Below are 15,024 nucleotides of genomic sequence, written 5' to 3'. Positions count from 1 at the left end.
TTGATGATTCCAACGGGAGAGAAGTTTAAGAAAAATATGTTATAAATTTATTATGATTTTGATTGTATTAATTAGGGAGAGAATTTATTTTTTTGAGTGAATTTCAAGAATGATCTTTATGGTGATATGTTGAATTTTATTATGTGCTACATATGGTTTATATGTATTTCAAGCTATTTTTCTTGAATGGTTTGTCATCATCAAAAAGGGGAGATTGTTGGCTTTTTGACCCTTAATCTCAAATTAATTAATTAATCAATGTTTTGATGATAACAAACTCGATTTTTAATTACTGAAAACTTTAGTGTTTTAATATGTCCATAGCATAGAACTCGGAACAATGATTTCAACACCTCTTGAATCACTCAAATCGGAGCTAAAACGAAAACGATATGACCGAAACAAGTCTATAGAGAAAATACCATGGTGGATGACGTGGCATAACCAGACCATTTGCATGTAGACATGTGGCAGCATATTGGTTGAATGGTGGATCATTTAGAGGTTAACATATGATGGACTTTTGATTTTTGGATTTATTTAAAAAAAATAAAATTTAAAAGAAACTAAATTTAATATTATTTTATGTTTGTGTCTAACAGCTAGTTTTTTACACATGACATTTTTTTTTTTTTAGATTGACTTTAAAAAGAATGAATTTAAAAAGAAAATAAATTAAAAGGAAAATGAATTTAATATTATTTTATGTTTGTGTCTAACGGCTAGTTTTTGACACATGGTATATTTTTTTTTATTTTTTGAATTAATTTTAAAAAGAAAATGAATTTCAAAGAAAAAAAAATTATTATTATATTTTGTTTGTATCTAATAACTAGTTTAGTTTAAAATCTCCATCATTGATTTTCTTTTCCAAAATTCAATGGTCCAAATTAATTGTGGTTTCTAAAAATTTTTTTTATCTCTATATAAACCATTTTCCTCTCCAAATTTTGTACGAACAAATTTTACATTTCATAATCCTCCAAAACTCAAAAGTTTCCATTGTTGCACTCTCTAAGCTCTCAATTTTTTTCTTTTCATCTTATTTTTGAGAATGTGTTATTGTATTGTGAGGATAAATTTGTTGAGTGTTTAAACTTATAAATTCACTATAATGAGAGTTGTATTGTGTTCTTAAAAAATTCCAATATTTGTAACGGTTTGATCCTAAATCATGGAAAAGATTGGGTTTGCTCTGAACCGGTAAAAGGAGCGGTGTAACGGTTGGGCTCTAATCCATGAAAAGAGTATGAAAGATTTTATTCAAATTCTCAAAAGGCGCTTAGAGAGTGGAGTAGGTCGAGTTTGACCGAACCACTATAAAAATTACAGTGTCTTCTTCTCTAACTTTTTTCTTTTTATTTTTGCAATTAATTTAAGCAATTTATTGTATGTTTTAGTTTATTCTTATTTATTTGCTAAATTTTGATATAATTAAATTATCACATTATTTGTCATCTTATTTATTGCATAAATTAATTTTTTTTATTATTTATAAAAATGTATTAATTAGTTTAATTTAGTTAATTTAGAAAAAACGTTTAATTAAATCCTATTCACCCCTTCTAGGGTTCCATATCGATCCAACATAACTATCTTCCTCACCCACCCTCGTAATCACATTCGGAATCAAACATACCATTTTTCATCCCAACTTTTCTTTAAAAAGGTGAGAAAGAAAGGCTACCATCTCATTAAATTGGAGGTGGTCCAACGCCCCAAACGTCCTTTCTGGAATTAAGGACCATTTTGTAATTATTACCTAACTATATTCTGACTACTTTTTCCGTAGGACCCTTTTGTATTCATTACAAATTTTCACAACATGAGTGAAATATATTTTTTTTTCTAATTAAATGAAACAAAATTAAATTTTAGTTTAAATCATATTTTAATCCACAAATTTTGTAATTTATTATATTTTTGGACCCTTAATTTTAAAATCACTCATTTTAATCCCTTAACTTTGGCTAGTGTTTACTTTAGACTTTGACATTATTCCTTATTAACAGATTTTTAGATGACCTTTTATTTTGAGATAGATTATGGATAAGTTATCCATTTTGTTGATGTGTTGTAAATAAGCTGCCAAATAAGCACCCTATGTCTTGTGTGTTATATTGATCGATTTTCTAGTTCTAGGTATTGTAATTATAACGTAACTAACTTTAGATCGAGCCTTTTGTATTCATTTCACAACATCAATGAAATATCTTTCCCAATCAAATGAAACAAAAATAAAATTATAGTTTAAAATCCTATTTTGATCCATGAATTTTGTAATTTATTTTATTTTTATCCATAAACTTTTAAAATCTTTTTATTTCGTCCCTTAATTTTTTATTAATGATTAGGTAGCGTTTGAGACAATGAGTTAGTTATTATAACCATAAGTTATTATAGTTGGGTTATGATAGTTTGTGTTTGTGGTGTAGATTATTTTAGTTTTGATTATAATAGTGTGTTTGAGATGTAAATTATTTTAGTTTGAGAGGGAAATAGTAAACATGGTAACAAATAATAAAAAATGATGAATGTAAAATATAAAAAACTGTAGTAAATAGTAAATACTATAGCAAATGAGGGTTTTGAAATAGGGTTATGTCACACCTCGCTCCAGATTACCCTCTTAACTTGGATGGAATGGTGACTGCAGCAGTTACCAACCCTTTTGCTGGCACTTACTACCTATCTAACCTGTTAAATTTTGCTCAAACCCTAAATATGTATATTTCATCAATATACGAACAAATTAACTCATAACTTAACACATTTAAATTACAGGATTTTATAGTATTTCATACGTGAATATTACAACTTAATGAGCCTCATCTAGGATACTAGTCCCTCTGACAGACACATATGTACCAACTAATACAGGTCTTCAATTAAGCTTCCTTCGACCTGACACTTTAAGTGGCAGAGCAGCAGCAGAGAAGTCTTTTGGGAACTGACCGCTACCTGAAAGGAAAATATTTGAAAATATAAGCTAGAAGCTCAGTGAGTGACTAACATTTAAAGCATAACGTTCATACATAAATTTCATATTATAACTGAAAGCTTTCACTGAAAATATAAACTTGACAACTATTATTCATGTCATCATCAACATCATATAGCACTATTTCATGCTTTGCTGGACTATGCCTTAGTCTATCAGTCTAGAGTGACCCTCTTGCTCACTCTTTATCATCCTTTACCGCATCACTACTTAACTAGGAATGAACCATTTTTGTTCACTTCCTACAATCATAACTTGCATCCTTAGTTGAGAGAGAACCTTTACTCAATTCCTCAACGTCAATCCATAGCTAATGTGAAGGGATATCAACACTACTAATAACAACTTTTCTTTCATTCATGTAATTCTAGTTTAAGTACCGTCATACCTTGAGTACTACTGCTCAAATACCTTCTCCGTGTACTTCAGTATCGAGCTGCTCGAATACCTTCTCCATGTACTTCAGTATCGAGCTATTCAAGTTCTAAGACAAAGCTTCAGTACCTTCTCCGTGTACTTCAATACTGAGCTATTCACATTCTAGGACAAAACTTTAGTACCTTTTCCGTGTACTTCAGTACTGAGCTATTCAATTTCTAAGACTGAGCTTCAGTACCTTCTCCGTGTACTTCAGTACTGAGCTACTCATACTCAACTTACATATTCTTATCTCTTAATGACTTAGTTGCCCAAAAACATTCTATACTAATGTATCCTCATGGTCATTGAAAAGCATAACATAAGTATAACATTAATGTGTGATGCATTGCTTGGTAACTATTTGAGAATAGTTATCATAAAGGGCTTTTTCAGTAAACATGCATTGCTAAACATTCATAAGCATTAGCAATTTACTTAAAACATTTAAAGCATTTAGAGTCACTCACAATCTTTGGCAATCATCTTCATGTATATGCTTACTGCGAGTTGAACACTTAGCCAAATTCTTAGGCCTTAACTTGACTAGGTAACAACTTCATTACTATGCGTCCATGCCTCGCGTTAGGCGTTCAAGCCTCCTATGCGATTAAGTTTTCAGCTTACGCCTATTTCCCATCGCATAGCAACCTTTGCGCCAATGTTCACTCATGCGCCCGTCTTGTGGCACATCAACGCATGCTCCATGCGTTCGTCTGATTGCACCCATTGTTCAGCTTATGCGCCCGTTTTGTGACACATCAATGCATGTCCCATGCGTTCGCCTGATTGCGCCCACTGTCCAGCTTATGCGCCCATCTTGTGGCACATTAACGCATGTCCCATGCATTCGTCTGATTGCGCCCATAAACTCTAATGCAACCTTGCGCCTAACACCTTGTATGCTAGCCTACAGGATCCAATGCCCACACAACACTTGCGCTTACGGCTTCAATATGCGTTGCATGGTCTAATGCTTCTCAGCGCATCTTTGCGCCAATTCAACCTCCAACGCATGCGCTTAACATCATCGTTAAGCCCTTTAAGCTGCTTGATTGTTCAACCCAAGCAGCTGTCTGCTTGCTCAAGATTTCAGATTTAACTTTCAATTTTAATAACAATTTTTCCAGGCCTTTTCTCAATAAATTCCCTTCTACAAACATTCTCTAAAATTTCTTAGCAAGCTTAACTTAAAATTTCAGCTTAGAATTCCTCGTGGTTGTACGGGAACCCTCAAATTATCAAGACTGGCCCAACTTACCCGAGAATTCGACCTCCAGCCGGATTCTTCATACTCCAGCTTGATTCCGCTAGAATATTCCTCCGGCATTTCAACCTTAGCAACTAGACATACTCAGGGTTTGAATGGCTTTGGAATTACTTCATTTTCACGAGAGAACTTCACCCAACCTCCGTTTGAAGTCGAGTTTCCATTTTAAAACTAACAGCTGTATGTTCTCTTTTTAACATCAAGTTGTCACCTCATTCTTAAAGGATAATATCAAACCTGAGTATGACAGCTGGCTTAGCTTATCAATTACCAAGATGATCTTTCCCTTTTGATTATCGACGCAAGGGTTAGCTCCCTAGCCAACGCTTGCAACGTCTAGCTCGTCGTCTAGTACTGTTGTCACTTAGTGTCACAATCGCTCTTTCGAAAGCTTCTTTTAGCTATTGTGCGGCACTTGTTCCCGCTCACGAACAAGTCAGCCAACTTGAATACGGACTGCTGATGGCACACCGAGTGCCTCTCGCAACCTCCACCCCCGTTTTAGGGAAAACGGTTTTAGAAAACGGGTTTGGAGAAAAGGTTTTCGTAAGAAGTTTTTGTGAGTGTGAATAAATAAAGAAAGATTATAGTAGACTAGAAAGCAATAAGCAACAACAACAGCTTTATAGAGTACTACTCCGGGTATGAGGAAGTGATGGTTAGTCTTATATCCATATAGTGCATTCTGAACAAAAAGCCAACTAGCGCCCTTGCATATGCAAAAGTGCGAGTGGTCACTTACAATGAAAATGTAAAGAAAGCAAGCCAACTAAGCTAATACAATACAAGATATGAAAGTATGCTAGAAGGGGATTGGATCGGGCATTCGGCCATGGGCAACAGGCCCTGAACAAGCATGACCGTGACATTCTCCCCCACTTAATTGGTTGACGTCCCCGTCAACTGACCTTGTTCAAAATCTGCGATGGCTGGAGCTGCATTCTTCAAATCTTCGGCCCACTCCCAACTGATCTCTTCGTCGGGGAGATCCTTCCATTTCACTAAGAACTTTGTCAGTTCTCGTCTGGGTCTTCCAATATGGGCGTACGTTTATCCGGGATTTGTGCAACTTTTTTCTCAGCAGAACTCTTCATCGTGACCAGTGGGTGCCTTAGCATGTTTCGTTGTTCATCCTCGGGATCAGAATGATAGGGCTTCAGGATACTCACGTGGATAACAGGATGAATCTTCATCCATGAGGGTAACTGAACCTTATATGAGGTTCTCCCGACCTTCTCAATTACCTCCACTAGACCTTCATATTTCCTTACTGGCCGTTGGTCTCTCTGGCTTTGGAAACGAAACTGTTCCAGTCGTAGCTTGATCAGGACCTTGTCCCTGGCTTGAAACTCGAGGGCCATCCGCTTCTTATCAGCCCACTTCTTCATCCTTTTTTATGCTCTTTCTAAGTAGGCACGAGTTATCTCAGAGGTTTTGCTCCACTCTTTAGTGAAGTTATGTGTCTGAGGATTTTTTCCTGCATAAGGGTGGTCCACCAAGTGTGGCATGAGTGGTTGTCTGCCGCACACCACTTCGAAGGGCGTTTTTCCGGTCGCGGAACTCTGCTGGCTATTGAAGCTGAACTGAGCCACATCCAACAACTGGACCCAGTTCTTCTGCCTAGCGTCGATAAAGTGACGCAGATATTCCTCGAGCATACTGTTGAAGCGTTCCATCTGGCCGTCAGTTTGGGGATGATAGCTAGAGGAGATATTCAGTGTTGACCCCAATATTTTGAACAATTCTGTCCAGAATGTCCCAGTGAATCTTCCGTCCCGATCGCTAACAATGCTCGCGGGGACGCCCCACAATTTCACGATGTGTTTGAAGAACAGCTGGGCAGTCATCACGGCTGTGCACATTTTCGGCGTTGGGACGAAAGTGGCATATTTTGAGAACCGGTCAATGATAACAAGGATCGATTCGAACTCTCCCACCTTGAGCAAATGGGTGATGAAGTCGAGAGACACGCTCTCCCATGGTCTAGAGGGCACAGGTAGGGGTTCCAACAGACCCGCTAATTTCGCCCTTTCGACCTTATCTTGTTGGCAGACAAGGCAAGTCTTGGTAAATTGCATGACATCGTCTCGAAGGATTGGCCAATAGTAGCCTCGTTTCAGAAGGGCATAAGTCCTCTGCCAACCATTATGTCCTGCCCACGGTGTGTCGTGACACTCCTTCATCAGCAACCTTCGTAACTCTCCGGATCTGGTGATGTAGAGGCGATTGCCCTTGGTGTATAGTAGATCGTCTTCCACCCAGAACTGGCGTGTCTTCCCCTCTTTGGCCAATTGTAGGATGGCCTGCGCCGCTGTGTCGTTTGTCAAGTGAGCCTTGACAGTTTCTCGTACTGTTGCACTCAACGTACTTGCTTGTAGGCAGGCGAACATGCACAGGGCTGCATGTTCGCTCTTTCGGCTAAGAGCATCGGCCGCTTGGTTACTTTTCCCCAGTCTATGTTCGAATTGGAAGTCGAACTTCGCTAGACACTCCTGCCACCGTGCCCGTTTCGACGACAACTTCGGTTGGTTGAAGAAGTGACAAATGGAGTTATTGTTGGTCTTGACCACGAACTTGGCCCCCAAGAGATACTGTCTCCAGGCCCTCAAGCAGTGAACTACTGCTAACATCTCTTTCTCGGAGGCGGCATACCTCCGTTCGGCATCATTTAGTTTCCTACTCTCATACGCGATGGGGTGTCTGTCTTGGAGGAGGACACTGCCCAACGCGAAGTCAGAAGCATCAGTCTCTACTTCAAATGGCTTGGTCACGTCGACAATTCCAAGGACCGACCCCTCAATCATCACTTTCTTCAAGTCCTCAAAGGCGGCTTGACATTCAGGAGTCCAAATTCATTGGTTATCCTTCTTCAACAGTTCGGTTAATGGCCCTGTTCTTCTCGAGAATCCTTCTACGAACCGCCTATAGTAGTTGGCTAGTCCGAGGAAGGATAGTAGTTCGGTCACGGATGATGGTACCCTACAGTCTCTAATCGCGGCCACCTTGCCCTCTTCCATACCAATCCGACCACACTCAATCACGTGGCCGAGGAAATTTATGCACTCTTGGGCAAAGAAGCACTTCTCTCTCTTTACATACAACTGATTTTTCCTCAGCTTTTCGAAGACTAGTTGGAGGTGATCTCGATGGTCCTTCAGTGAGGCACTATAGACCACAATGTCATCAAGATACACTACGACAAATTTGTCGAGGTATTCGTGAAACACTTGGTTCATTAAGGTACAGAAAGTTGATGGAGCATTGGTGAAGCCAAAGGGCATCACGAGGAATTCGAAGGCTCCATATCTCGTGACACAGGTCGTCTTAGGTTCGTCTTCTTCAGCAATTCAGACCTGATAATATCTAAACCGTAGGTCCAGCTTCGAGAAATACTTAGCATCGTGAAGCTGATCAAATAAGTCAGTAATGATAAGAAGAGGATATTTGTTGCGAACTGTGAGCTTATTCAAGGCCCGATAGTTGATGCACAACCGGAGGTTCCCATCCTTCTTCTTCTGGAACAGTACTGGGGCTCCGTAAGGGGCCTTCGCCGGTCTGATAAATCCTGCATCTAACAACTCGTCTAACTGTTTTTGGAGTTCGGCCAATTCTGGCGGGGCCATCTGATATGCATTCTTGGCAGGCGGCTTTGCCCCTGGTAACAACTCAATCTCTCTTCGTGGGGGTAAGAACTTGGGCAAGCTTTTCGGCATGACATCCCGATATTCTTCCAAGACAAATAGAACGTCTTGGGGGATCTTCTCTTCAGTGGACTCAACTGATTCTATCGGGATGGCCATGAACGTGGGTTCGTCGTGGGCCAGGCCTCTCTTCAATTGGAGGGCTGAGATCATTCTCACCCCATTTGGCTGCTTGATACTGGCTTGGACTACGGTGGGTGTAGATCCGGTAATGACTAGACATTTGGCGAGGGGCATTGGTATGACTTTATGTTCAAGTAGGAATTCCATCCCCAATACCACGTCGAAATCATCCATCTGGACAATCACAAAGTCAACGAAGCCCTTCCAGTCTCCTAACTTCACCGGAGTTCTCTTCGCTATCCCCGTAATCGGTAGGGTTGCGGAATTCACGGCTTTCATCTTCCCTGCATCTCTTTCCCAAGTTAAGTTCAGGCGGCGAGCTTCTGTTTCAGCCATGAAGTTATGGGTGGCCCCAGAGTCAACCATAGTGTTCTTGGCCGATCTTTGGTTGACCCAAGCGTCCACATACATGAGTTCTTTTTCTAGTGGCTCCGTCGCCTTTCCCATTTTCTTCTGGAGCGCAGATAAGAATTTCAATGCCCCCATCCTGGGATTCTCAATTTCTGCAGCTGGCTCGAGTACCGTCTCCTCCAGTTCAGCCTTGTCTTCGGAGGTAGAGGCTAACGTGGCTTGAAAAGCATTGAACGCGGTTCGATTTGGACATTCACCCGCCCTATGTGGCCCTCTACATATGAAACAAGATAGGGGGCGATTGTAATTGTTATGCTGTTGCGGCGGCCCCCGCCAGTTGTTTCCTGATCTCGGTTGGGATGATTTACAGTCCCCCCTGTGTTCTGGTCTCCTCCCCCAGGTCTGGGAGGACTGGAACGGCTGTTTCTGTTTCCCCCATTTGAGAAAGTTGACTGCTTCCTCACATCTTGTGAGTCAGTGCTAAGGTCGTATAGCCGTTCAGTTGCCACATAGGCAGAGGGGAGATCCTGTACTATCTGTTCATATAGTTTTAATTTCGCCCACGGTTTCAGCCCTTCAACAAAGCAAAAGACCTTGTCTTTTTCAGACATATTTCATATGTCCAACATGAGTCCTGCAAACTGTTTTACGTAGTCCCTGATGTTACCTGTTTGCTTTAGCTCTCGGAGTTTTCGTCGAGCCAAGATCTCGACATTTTCAGGGAAGAACTGCGAGCGAAGTTCTTGTTTCAATCTATCCCAAGTATCAATAGTGCATCGTCCTTCCTGTATGTCTATAAATCATGATCTCCACCACAGTTTTGCATCTTCAGCTAGATGCATCGTTGCTAGTGTGACTTTCGACTCTTCAGTCACTGTGTTCGTCGCCTTTAAGTATTGCTCAAGGTCGAAGATAAAATTTTCCAGGGCTTTCGCTTCTCGCACCCTATAGAAAGGTTTCGGTTCTGGGATTTTTATTCTGCTTAATGCCATTGCTCCCCTATATGGGGCTTGGTTCCCTACCGCTTGGATGGTGAGATTCACCCTAACACTCACATCCGCTATCTCGGCTCTGACGACGTCAAGGGCCGACCGAAAGTCTTCAGACAAATCGGTTACCATCTGAAGTATTGCTTTTTGGGAGCTGTCCAGCTCTTCGACACGCTAGTACTAACAGCTACTATGTTCTCTTTTTAACATTAAGTTGTCACCTCATTTTTAAAGGATAATATCAAACCTGAGTATGACAGCTGGCTTAGCTTATCAATTACCAAGATGATCTTTCCCTTTTGATTATCGATGCAAGGGTTAGCTCCCTAGCCAACACTTGCAACGTCTAGCTCGTCGTCTAGTACTATTGTCGCTTAGTGTCACAATCGCTCTTTCAGAAGCTTCTCTTAGCGATTGTGCGGCACTTGTTCCCGTTCACGAAAAATCCAGCCAACTCGAATACGGATTGTCGATGGCACACCGAGTGCCTCTCGTAACCTCCACCCCCATTTTAGGGAAAACGGGTTTGGAGAAAAGGTTTTCGTAAAAAGTTTTTGTGAGTGTGAATAAAGAAAGAAAGATTGTAGTAGACTAGAAAGCAATAAGCAACAACAACAGCTTTATAGAGTACTACTCCGGGTATGAGGAAGTGATGGTTAGTCTTATCCTCATATAGTGCATTCTGAACAAAAAGCCAACTGGCACCCTTGCATATACAAAAGTGCAAGTGGTCACTTACAATGAAAATGTAAAGAAAGCATGCTAATTAAGCTAATACAATACAAGATATGAAAGTAGGCTAGAAGGGGGTTGGATCGGGCATGCGGCCATGGGCAACAGGCCCTGGACAAGCATGACCGTGACACTTAGCACCAGTGCATAGTGTTACTGCATGACACCATTGCGTAGCGTTGCTGCATACCATCGGGTAGCATTGCCGCACACCATCGGGTAGCATTGCCGCATACCATCGCGTGGCATTGCTGCTTTTACTACCCGATCAACCAGTGTCTATGTCCGCGTAACTTGAGGCTACCGCACGCTTTGCCAACCTCTCGTGACATAGGCTGCCGCATGTCTTATCAACGCATCATGCCTTTCAACTCATACATTCATCCTTAGTACCAACACATAGCTTATCCTTGCCTTTAACACTTAGCCTCTACAAGTCTTGGTTGCTACACACGCAACCTCATGCGTTCACACTTCTCCATCAACGCATGCCTACACTTTGCTTCCATACTTAGCCAATTTTCACTTGTTATATTATCTAAAACTCACCTAACTAAGTATTTATAATACTTAGAATTTTCTTCCTTCATCTTCCTACTTTCTTTACCTTCTTCCATAATTCTACTTAACACGCTTGTTACTCACTTTTGTAGGAAAAATGGAGTACGGGGTTTACAGGTTGACTGTAGCTAATTTGAAGTTTTGAAATAGTTTTTACTGTAGCAAGTTGTGGTTATTATATTTTGATCATAATCCTTACCCCAAATGCCCCTTTAGTATTTGTTTTAGGTGATTAAAACCTAAAATTTTATACTTAACAAGAGGGGGGAATATATTTGTATATGCTTTTTGTACTAGCTAATTATTTTCTAGAAATTGGATATAATATTAAACTTAAAAAAGATACTTGCTATACATGATCAATGCAAAATAATAATAATAATAATAATAAATCACTTCAAAACATAATTTTGAAATTCAAAATCAATTTGAGGAAATGAAATTTCCATTTAAAAGTATAACTTAAACATTACATTGATTTTAAGTTATCACATTCATGTTTTAAAGTAATTTAAATATGACAAAAGTGACTTAAAAAAAAGAGTAAAATGCTTATATGTTAATATCACACTTATTATATACATATATAATTTATAAAAATATCTATTAACATTCCCATTTTATTTGTATTTATAATTTTTTAATAATATTTGACATAGAGATTTTGTTTTATCGATATTTTCCCAAACATGAATAGTTACTAAAATGTGTTTGTATTACATATTTATAAACAATAGAAAAATAACACTAGCTATCGGCCACATATTTAGTTGAATTTCTATGTTTTTATTTGATTAAAATAAATATGGTGAATATAAAAATGTCCAAATGTGCAATCCTCGTCAACAACACGCAAGCATTTGTAAAAGAGCATAATGTGTAGACCACATGGTGTCCTAGGCCTTGCTCTCTAGTCCCTTTTTTTAATTTCGAAATTTTGGTGCATTTCCCTAACCTTCATTTTCTCTCTGTGAATCGTTTTGATGGCATATATTGTATAATAAATATAGACATTAAATATTTGAAATAATAAATATTTAAGATTATAAAATATATGTGTTTAAATATATAGAATAATCAATAATATTTAAAAATTAAATGTATATGTTTGGTTTACATATTCTTGTTATTGGAATTTACAGTTTTTGTGGACGAATAAGTTTATGAAGTTAACCGAAGGTTAAAAATGATTAGTAAAACTATTTATACAATTATAATAGACAAATTATTTCAAATGATAAAACTATTGAAAATATTTATAAGATATAGATAGTTCTAAAATTTTAGAATATTTTATAAATATTTTGATTCATTTTTCTATATTTGAAAATCACTCATCATAATATAGTCTACCTTCAATTATGTTTAAAAAACAAAAGTTTTAATTATGTATTATTTGCATAACTTTTATATATATATATATATATATATATATATATATATATATATATATATATATATATATATATATATATCACGTTTAGAAAAACCCAACCCACAAAATTTTAATAAAATCAGACAAAAATAAAAAGAGTTTGAAAAAAAATAAGAGCATATCTACGAAGTATGAAAAAAAAAAAAGTTAAAAATCACATTTGGCTCCTAGACTTTCATGAAAGTAACCATTTAATCCTTAAACTTAAGTTGATAACGATTTAGTCCCTGTACTTTCGATTTTGTAATAATTAAGTTCTTGAACTTTGGCATGTCACAATTTGGTCATTACACTTTTAAATTTGTAACAATTTAGTCTCCATGTAAAAAAAATTAATCAAAATTAGATGTTAATTTTTATTGTTTTATGATGTAGACTTTGTATTTTATAAAAATACTGATTCTCTTATTACTTTATCGATTTATTTATCCAATAAATCTCACTAAATTTTAACAATTTTAACATTAATTTCTACAATAGGGACTAAATCGTTACAAATCTTAAAATACAATGATTGAATTACTACATAGTAAAGTGCAATGACTAAATTGTTACAAAATTAAAAGTATAAGAACTAAATCATTACAAACTAAAGTTCATAAATTAAATTATTACTTTTACGAAATTGTGGGGACTAAAAGTGATTTTTAATAAATAAAAAAAAATGTACACACCTAACATTAAAGAAAATCAAGTTTTCAAGGAATAAGCCTCAATCTCTCTCTCTTTTTTTTAACACACTCCCTCCTAATAAGTATCCAATGTGAAAATGTCCTATCCTCAAAAGAATTAAAAAAAACTTCATGGTTGAAGCCTTTTCTTTATCTACCTATAATTAATATATGGGTCTCTGAAATTTTAATACCATGTGCCAAAAATGAATAATTATTATTTAAAATCCAATCTAACTCCCATGAAATAAATGGCCCTTTATTAGGAGTGTTGTGTCCAGCTTGAAATTAATTGAGCGAGCTTCATTATTTACGCTATTTATAAACTATATAATTAAATATAATAAATTCTATTTCAAAATATTTTTTAGAGGTGGATTCCCATATTTGTTTCATAGTTCAATCTTTGCGTGAGAATAAGTTATTTTCGGACATTCTCATTCCATACATATACGAGTTTTCTATTCCGTTCTAAAACTGAGTTTTCTCTTTTCCCATCTCTTTTTCATTTTACATATAATTTTATTTTGAATATAGTTAATTAATTAATTAATTAATATTAATTCGATAACAATAATATAAATATTTATCTTAATAAATCAATAATGTTTTATTAAAATATTTACTTAATTTATTTTTATAATAAAAATTTATTAAATGAATGGATTTTTTTTTATTAATTTACTAGCCAACAATATCTTAAATATATTTAATTAGTAAACTAATATTATTTAAATTTAATTAATATTAAACTTCATTTTTCAATAATAATAATTTATTACTTTATTGTTTTTAATAATCAAGTAATTATTTATTGAGATTAATTTTAATCTGATCATTCATCATGAACATATAATCATCACTAATTATTTATTGTAATTAATTTTTATTACTTCATTCATTATTAACATATTACATTTACAAAACACTTTTTAGTATTATTTATTAATATATCATGTTTTTATCTTATTTTCTTCACTTCTATATAATATATTGTCTATTAAAATATATATTTTTATCTTATTTTCTTCACTTCTATATAATATATTGTCTATTAAAATATCTATTTTTAGTATTATTTAAGTAAATTTAAAATTAATAATGTTGAACTTAATTAATAATAAAAATGATTAAGTATTAGATTATAATTAGTACGACGCTCATTAAATGCATTAGTTAGTTAATTTTAATTATAAATTACTCCTTCAAATATTTATAATTAAAATTATTAATGATTCATAATTAACTTTTTATTGATATATTGAATATTGTTTATTCTTTAAATTATTATTCTATAACAATTATAATAAGATTTTCATGCTTAATTTCATAAATTAAACACAAACACGAATTTTGTTCATGAAATTTTGATAGTATTTCCATATACAATCAAAACACTTATCTTTGATTCACAAATATCTTATTCCCAAACATCCTTTATTTCAAAATATTTTTAAAACCTTAAACCAAACGACCCTTACTACATTATTTACTATTTTCATCTCATTTCCTCTCTTTCTCTCTAATTTACTATCTAGTATTTTCCACTTTCTTATTTGCTTTAGTGTTTAGTAATTTATACTTAGACTAAAATAATTTTTATACTATTACAATTCACAAATTATAATAATTAATTCAATAACCTTTTGTTTTTCAAAAAAAAAAAACTATTAATATTAATATACATAATATTAATTTTTTTATTAATATGTCGATATTTTCATCGATCATTTCACATTTTTATAAATTCGATATTGGTATAAATGGTGAATG

The sequence above is a fragment of the Benincasa hispida genome, chromosome 2 (genome assembly GCF_027475165.1).
Source record: "Benincasa hispida cultivar pf3 chromosome 2, pf3_genome.v1.1, whole genome shotgun sequence".
Taxonomy (NCBI): Eukaryota; Viridiplantae; Streptophyta; class Magnoliopsida; order Cucurbitales; family Cucurbitaceae; genus Benincasa; species Benincasa hispida.
The sequence above is the reverse complement of the archived record's forward strand: the minus strand, read 5'-3'. Positions refer to the sequence as shown.